Raw genomic sequence first — 8,109 nt, 5'->3', positions numbered from 1 at the left:
TGAAGTTTGTGCATTCTGGTGGTGTGCTTAGAGAGGCACTTCTGCCACCCTGCTGTATTTTGGTCCCGCTGTTTCACTGAGCCCTTTGTATGCCTTTCCTTCCACATAGCTGGGTGGGCAGGCCACACTTGGGATCAACCCTTCCTGGGTGGCCTGTCTCTACCTCATTTTTAGAATAAAAGGACATGTGAAATGGTTCTGTAGCCTCATCCAATCTAGCCACGCCCATGATCTTGCTCTGGTGGAGGCCCCAAGGGAAGTGCTGTGGGAGATGTTTGTCTTTTAGATTGGTCTCGGAAGATGACGCATAACTTCCTTCAATATATCTCACCTTTCTTGAACATATTTTTCTTTGAAAAATAAATCCCGAAGGGTCATCAGTATAGGTCATCCCCCTTTTCTGTTTTTGTTTATTTATTCTTAGTCTGAATACAAAGTAGAGGATCACGTCTCATCACTGGGCCAAAAATTCCCAGATACTACAGTTCTGATCACATTCTTCTCTTTATCATTCAGTGTAACTGGGGATCCCAGAAGGGGATCTGTGTCTTTATAGGTACTGCTCACTCAGAAACCCTGGATGAAGTGGTGATCTAATAGCAGGATTGCTAAATTATCCCTATCTGTCCTAATGGGCTTCCCTCTATTTTGCCTTTTGAACTTACTTCAGAGATCTTTCTCTTACCCTATTGGTCCTAAATCACTCCGCCGGCCTGGGTAATCTCCCTGCCCGGCACATTACAATTTGTTCTCTGGTGTACCTTGTATTTCCTTCTCCTGGTTTTTGTTTTTGGTCTTTAAAGTTGCCTTTTTCTATTTTGCATCCTGGACCATGAGTACCAAGGTAGAGCAAGGATTCATCAGTCAGGCTCCTCTTGCTACATTCCTCCTTAGCATGTACCATCTGCCTTTTTTCTTTATTCTTTTTTTTTTAAATTTGCCTTTTTCGAACATGACTGTAAATCTTATCCTTCTGCCTAGGATTTGTGCAGCATCTGGTGTGTGCTCATAAGCCAATAAATATTCAATATGAGTCTCCTGATCATCCTCTATTCTTCGCCTTCACCTGAATGGAACCAAGCCGTGGTTTTGAATATGCAGCTCTTTATAACGTCAAAAGTCAGTTTTAATCCCTGTCCATATCACATCACATGTAGGAAAGCCTTCTCCATCAGGCCGAGGGGCCTCCAGGGTAATGTTACCTTGGTGATTTCGCTCTGGTCCTAGGTCTAGTTCTTAGTTTTTCAGCTCAGAGGCTTGATATTCTCTGTATCCATATTGATTAGACTTGGGGATGCTGACTCATGCCTAGAGAGCTCAGATGAGGCAGATGATAAAATCAGAATACGAATTTATTAATTTACATCATGGCATGTAACTGTTCAGTGGATTGGATCCTCACGTCGGCCTGAACAGTACATTCTCTCCCTGTAGGCAAAGATACATGGGAAGCCAAATTATAATCAGAAGGTTGTTTAGTGAGCGGGGCATCAGAGCAAGGAAAGTTAATTACAGTCTATGATTAGAATTTTTAATGGTATCCAGCTCTAATAGCATGATACATCCAATTCTATAACCAGAACACACCTGCCAGCCATCTGGTCGCTTGTGCTGGCTAGTCAGGGCTGCCTCAGACCAGACAATGCCTCAGTAGACCTGACAATGCTTGCCTCTGTGACTCGCCTGTAACCTGGCTCTATTTGTGGAACCCCTCTGCTCACCCCCAAGATTGAGATTGTCCTTTAGATTCCTTAAGAGAAAGATTTATTAGCAAGGCATTAAAAAGCCATAAAAGAATACCTGTGACTATAATAAAATTAAGAGCTATTAATTAAAAGACACCATGAAGAGAGAAAAGTTGCAAACTAGGAGAAGATAGTCACAACATTCATAATACACTCAACAGATGAAGGAGATGCAAAGAACTCCTACAGATCAGTAAGAAAAGAACAAATAATCCGATAGAAAAATGGACAAAAGATATGAGCAAGCATTTCACTTAAGAGGTAACAAGTATTTTGATAAAAACAGGAAGAGATGATTACTGATGGAAGACGTACAAATCAAGACCAAAATGAAATGCCATTTTATACTTATTCAATTTACATAAGTCAAAAAGTTGGAGAGGGTGAAGCTGGGGCGAAGTGAGAGTAGCATCGACGTACATACACTACCGAATGTAAAGTAGTTGGCTGGTGGGAAGCAGCAGCAAAGCATGGGGAGATCAGCTAGGTGCTTTGCAATGACCTAGAGGGGTGGGATAGGGAGGATGGGAGGGAGCCTCAAGAGGGAGGGGATATGGGGACATGTGTATGTATATGGCTGATTCGCTTTGTTGTGCAACAGAAACTAACACAGTATTGTGAAGTAATTATACTCCAATAAAGATCTATTTAAAAAAAAAGTTGGGGAGGAGGTAGATAATAGGATCTTTTATACATTATTGGTTGGTGTGTGAATTAGTAAAATCACTTTGGAAAATAGTTGGGCATTATCTTCTAAAGTTCATACTTTATGATCCACCTATTCCACCCCAGGCATAAACCCAAGAAATTCTTGTAGTATACAACAGGAGACATAAATGAGAATGTTCACAGCAACACTGTTCATAATAGCAAAAACCTAAAAACAACTTAAAAGTCCACCAGTGGGAGAATGGGTGAGTAAGTATGGTATTTTCACATACTGAAATATTATACTACAGTCAAAACAAAATTTAGGGTGATTTCCTTTCTAGAAAGTTCCAAATAACTGGGAAATATATATATATATAATTTATATATACACATATGCTTATAAGGAAGGCATAAAATTTGATAAAACTGTGTAAAAAAGGGAAGCAATAGTGAAATAAGTCAGAGAAAGACAAATACTGTATGTTATCACTTATATGTGGAATCTGAAAAATAAAACAAACTAGTGAATATAACAAAAAAGAACAGACTCAGATATAGAGAACAAACCAGTGGTTAACAGTGGGGAGAGGGAAGAAGGAAGGGACAAGATAGGGGTAGGGGATTAAGAGGTACAATCTGCTATGTATAAAATAAATGAGCTATGAGGATATATTGTGCAGCACAGGGAATATAGCCAATATTTTATAATATAAATGGAGTATAATCTTTAAAAATTATGAATCACTTTGTTATACACCTAAAACATATAATATTGTTAATCAGCTATAACTCAGTAAAAAGGGTTGGGTGAAGGGAAGCAAGGTATAGTAGGCATGCTCAGACCCCTTTTCCCAGTCAAGTGCACTCATCCCCAGCTGCTAGGAGTGTTGGCTGTCAACAGCTCAAGGCCCCATCCTTCTCTGGAGAACTGTCCTTAGCCAAATGAGGCCTGCCTTACCTAGGAAGCCATGCACCTGCTTTCTCTTTATCACCTTCCCACATGTCAGCCAATGACTGTCTGACTCGGGGTATAAACAGCTAGTCTTTTACTTCAAGGTAGATTCAATGCTGTGGTTCAGTGTATGCTTGAGAGCTCGGAATCCAGCCTCCAGCAGATTCCTCATTCTTGCTTAGCTTTTTTCCCCCCTGTCCCTCCCTGCTTCCTAAACTCCCCTTCTCCTGAGAACTCCCTCAGTAAATCACCTAAGCAAGAATCCCATCTCAGGCTCTACTTCTAGGGAAATGAAGAACCTGGGATTCTGAATGATGATTACCTTAGATGGGGAGAGGCTCGGAGATGAGATAAGGGTCAAGGCTCTATGGTGAAATGAAGGACCTTAGCTTTTGTTTTAGGTTATGTTTCTTTTTTTTTTTTTTAGGGAAAAAACCTAATTCAACAGCTAAATAAATAACCAAAGAAGTCGTGCCATTAACCAAGGATTATACTTATATTACTATTTCTATGGACCTGAAATCCCATTTTTAAAAATGTTATCAAAGATATAGATTTTTTTACAAAAAGGTTTTACCATTCAACATGCATTTATTGAGAGTCTAATGTCTGCCAGGGGCAGTTTTAGGTGCTGGCAATGCAATGACAAACAAGGAGACAAAATCCTTTCTTGCATGGAATTTCATTGTAGTTGGAGACACAGGAAGTTCTCAAGTAAACAAATTAAAAATTTTAATTTGGGTAATGAGAGCTGCTATAAATAAAAGAAAACTGGCTGCTGTCAGGAGAGTGATGGGTGGTGGTGGGGCCTCTAGATTGGAAATGTTAGAGAAGATGGCATCTGGCTTGTATTGTAAAAGTCTTCTTACCTCTCTTTTTTGCTTTCTTTTTATACTCCCCAAAACCACGTGGAAAATGTGGGCTAAATGTTATTATCCACATTTTACAGGTGGAAAATCTCAAGAGCAATAGGTTTCTTGCCCAAGACAAATAATATCTCCGGTCCTCTAAGTGAAGACCCCACTGAAAAAGAAGATCTAAGTCATAAACATTCATGGACACAACTTAAATTTCTGAAACACATTTCAGTTCGAAAGGCTCTTATACCACATCAAACCAGTCTCCATGGAATTTTCTACTATTTAGGACACTAAATAGGATGGAAAGGGATAATCCATTGATAATGGAAAAATGTATTTTAGATTCTCTTTTCCGAAGTACTGGGGAGGGGGCTTGCTGAGCCATTTCCAGGTCTTACACCCAGTCCTGTTGGGGACAAAAAGAAGACCTTCTGTGAAGTAACTGGTAGGGTGAGGGATACTGTCCATGGCTGTGGATGGGATTGGCTGTCATCCATGTGCTGCCTACTTGAAACCAGAGCCACTCATTGAACTGCAGCCACCTGGGGACTGAAAGGCAGACCACATCCACTTCTGTCTGGGTTACACGTGGTGAGGGGCAGCCGAATAGCCCAACTCAGCCATGTGACCTTGGGCCATGATGTAACCTCTGGGAGCCCTAGTTTCCTTATCTTTAAGATGAGAATAGTGACTATATTTACAATAGCTTATCAAGAGAATTCAGTAAGCTAATGTATTAAAGTCCTCAGCACCTTACCTGGAAGCAGAAGTACTCAGTATGTGTTAGCTTGAATTATTATTCTCACCAAGTGGTGAAAATTCATTTATGAATGAGGACATTGGCATTTTCCCTTATTAGAAGCCTTATCTTATTTTGGCCGTGCTGCGTAGCATGTGGGATCTTAGTTCCCTAACCAGGGATCAAACCCACGTGCCCTGCATTACAAGCACAGAGTCTTAGCCACTGGACCGCCAAGGAAGTCCCATAGAAGCCTTATTTTCTTTAGACTTATCTTGAGACTTAAAGATCTCAACAGTTCACAGAAAAGCACTAGTTGGATGTTGTCATTTTGAGTATCATTTGGGTTTTGAAATATTGGGGTTCTTTGGGAGCATTCCTATGTTAAACAAATATTGATGCCCTTTTACTGGATTAATCAAAGGAACCTGGCCTGAAACCTTCAAAGGTCCAGCTTCCAAGCACAACTATATCAAGTGTATAGGGTCACCATTGATTTCTACAGGAGCTGGGAAGGCCCTGACTGCTATAAGTCTATTTTGGGTGAAGTTGAGGGTATGTTCCAGTTTTGGAAGGTCCTATGTAGATTGCACTTCTTTTATGTCACTATCTTAAGAACAGCTGTGAAGAATCTTTAAAAAAATTTTTTTTATATCTTTATTGGAGTGTAATCGCTTTACAATGTTGTGTTAGTTTATGCAGTACAACAAAGTGAATCAGCTATAAGTATATATATATATTGCCATATCTCCTGCCTCTTGAGCCTCCTCCCACCCTCCCTATCCCGCCCCTCTAGGTTGTCACAAAGCATCAAGCTGATCTCCTTGTGCTATGCAGCAGCTTCCCACTAGCTAACTATTTTACATTTGGTAGTGTATATATGTCAACGCTACTACTCTCTCACTTTGTCCCAGCTTCCCCTTCCCCCCACCCCGAGTCCTCAAGTCCGTTTTCTATGTCTGCGTCTTTATTCCTGCCCTGCCACTAGGTTCATCAGTACCATTTTTTAGATTCCATATATGTGTGTTAGCATATGGTATTTGTTTTTCTCCTTCTGACTTATTTCACTCTGTATGACAGACTCTAAGTCCATCTACCTCATCACAAATAACTCAATTTCATTCCTTTTTATGGCTGAGTAATATTCCATTATATATATGTGCCACATCTTCTTTATCCATTCATCTGTTGATGGACATTTAGGTTGCTTCCATGTCCTGGCTATTGTAAGTAGTGCCGCAATGAACACTGTGGTACGTGTATCTTTTTGAATTATGGTTTTCTCAGGGTATATGCCCAGTAGTGGAATTGCTGGGTCATATGGTAGTTCTATTTTTAGTTTTTTAAGGAAACTCCGTACTGTTCTCCCTAGTGGCTGTATCAATTTACATTCCCACCAACAGTGCAAGAGAGTTCCCTTTTCTCCACACCCCCTCCAGCATTTATTTTTTGTAGATTTTTTGACGACGGCCATTTGAAGAATAATTTTTATCATTATTACCATCATCTTTATCTTTCTATTTGATGAGTTCTGGAATTTTGCCAAACTAGACAGCTTGTAAAATAAATTCCCCCTACTATTTGTATTGAGCCTTAAATCATGAACACCAGCTGTTTCTTGTATTTGAAGTAAAGCTCCAGGTGTACTGGGGGCATCCAGAGAGCATAGGCAGTTTTTTCCTCCTTAGAATATATGGGTACCACGGTGCAGCTGGGCAATTTGCTCCTTTAATGCAGAAAGAGAATCTCATAGTTTTTGTATTTCCTACAAAGCTGAGCTCAGCAGCTAGTAAATATTTGTCGATTGATTTGCTGTAGGGCAGCAAGTTAACAATCGCATAAACCATACTCTCAACAAGTTAGGGCAGCAGAAAAAGAGTACCTTTTCCAACAAGTATTATCAGTGGAATTCTGTAAAATAGATAGGAATGTATATCCCTAAGTTCTAAGAGAAACAGAGCATAAATTAAACCTTCAGAGATAAGGAAGACTTGATATTGTTTAAGTTGCTTGCATTTTTGTAATGATTTATAGTTTTAAAATGCTTTTATAGATATTGGATAATTAAATTATCACAACCACCTGGGGATATGTGCAGGATGGGTATTATTATCTCTATTTACTGATGAGGAGTCAAAGAATTAAAGAGGTGAAGTAACATGTCCAAACACAGACAGATGGAAATGGCGAAGCAGATTCTCAAGGCCAGCTCTAGAGATTGTTGCTGAGAAAGCAATTTGAATGCTTTTAAAATACACAGAGTTCCTCCAGTTCCTTTGGTCTCACAGCCCTGTATTATCTGCCTGACCCCTGAAACCTTTGAGTTTCCAGGTTTGCAGTGATGAGAGGGAATTTAGGGAAGAAACAGGAGCCAGGCCTCCCTCTCTGGCTGCCATTGCTGGCTGATGATGACCACAATTGAGGGACATTGTGTGGTTCCCATGGGTCTGCCCCCTGTGCCTGCACCCAACATTGTCATCAAGAGACAATATTTTAGTTATTAAGAAACATCTGAAATGGACCAAAGACACTATACCCATCCATTAAGGACTTCATGCCCTTAGAGATTAGATAACCTATAGAACCACCTACTCCCATCTTTAACTTTAGCCTCTTGAAACCTTGATGACAAAATGCCCACTGCTGTCAACAAGGAGGTAGACATATTCTGTTTGAGTATTTAAACAACTTGGCCTAACCTTAGAAAGTCATTAACCCAGATTTTGGGCTTATAATTCCCTCAAGGGCAGAGCCAAGGTTTTATTTATTTTGGGTCCGCAATACCTAAGCATTGGTGACACCTGCAGCAGAGTCAGCTGATCTACTTAGCTAACTGGCTGAGGCACTCTCCCTTCCTCAGCTCTGAGTACCTTGCTATAGTATTGTTCTTTTCTGATGGATGTAAGAAGCACAGAGGTCAGGGAAAGCAAAGAACTGCTCTCATTTCAGCAAATTTGTATTAGAAAACTCAGAGACGTTAGGCCCAGTGGTATCATCATTGTGAAGTGGTATTTCTAAATACTTCTAGAGGCAGCTGGTGGTTGAACAGGTATTAACTTGTTAAGGAGGCATGTCAAAGAAGAAGTCCCCAGATCTCCCTCTCTCCCTCCTGCCCCAGGGCCATCAATAGGATAAATATCTTACAGGCATGTTTCTTTATGT

At 40.2% G+C, this 8,109-nt stretch overlaps 1 protein-coding gene across 1 annotated transcript in view; it reads left to right on the top strand.

Moving 5' to 3' along the window:
- CPA5 (carboxypeptidase A5) overlaps positions 1-8,109 on the top strand; it is a 59,105-nt gene that overhangs the window by 5,846 nt on the left and 45,150 nt on the right. The window lies entirely within an intron of this gene.

This window comes from Globicephala melas, chromosome 9 (assembly GCF_963455315.2).
Source record: "Globicephala melas chromosome 9, mGloMel1.2, whole genome shotgun sequence".
NCBI classification, from domain to species: domain Eukaryota; kingdom Metazoa; phylum Chordata; class Mammalia; order Artiodactyla; family Delphinidae; genus Globicephala; species Globicephala melas.
Note: the sequence above shows the minus strand (reverse complement) of the source record. Positions and strands in the feature narration are given on the sequence as shown.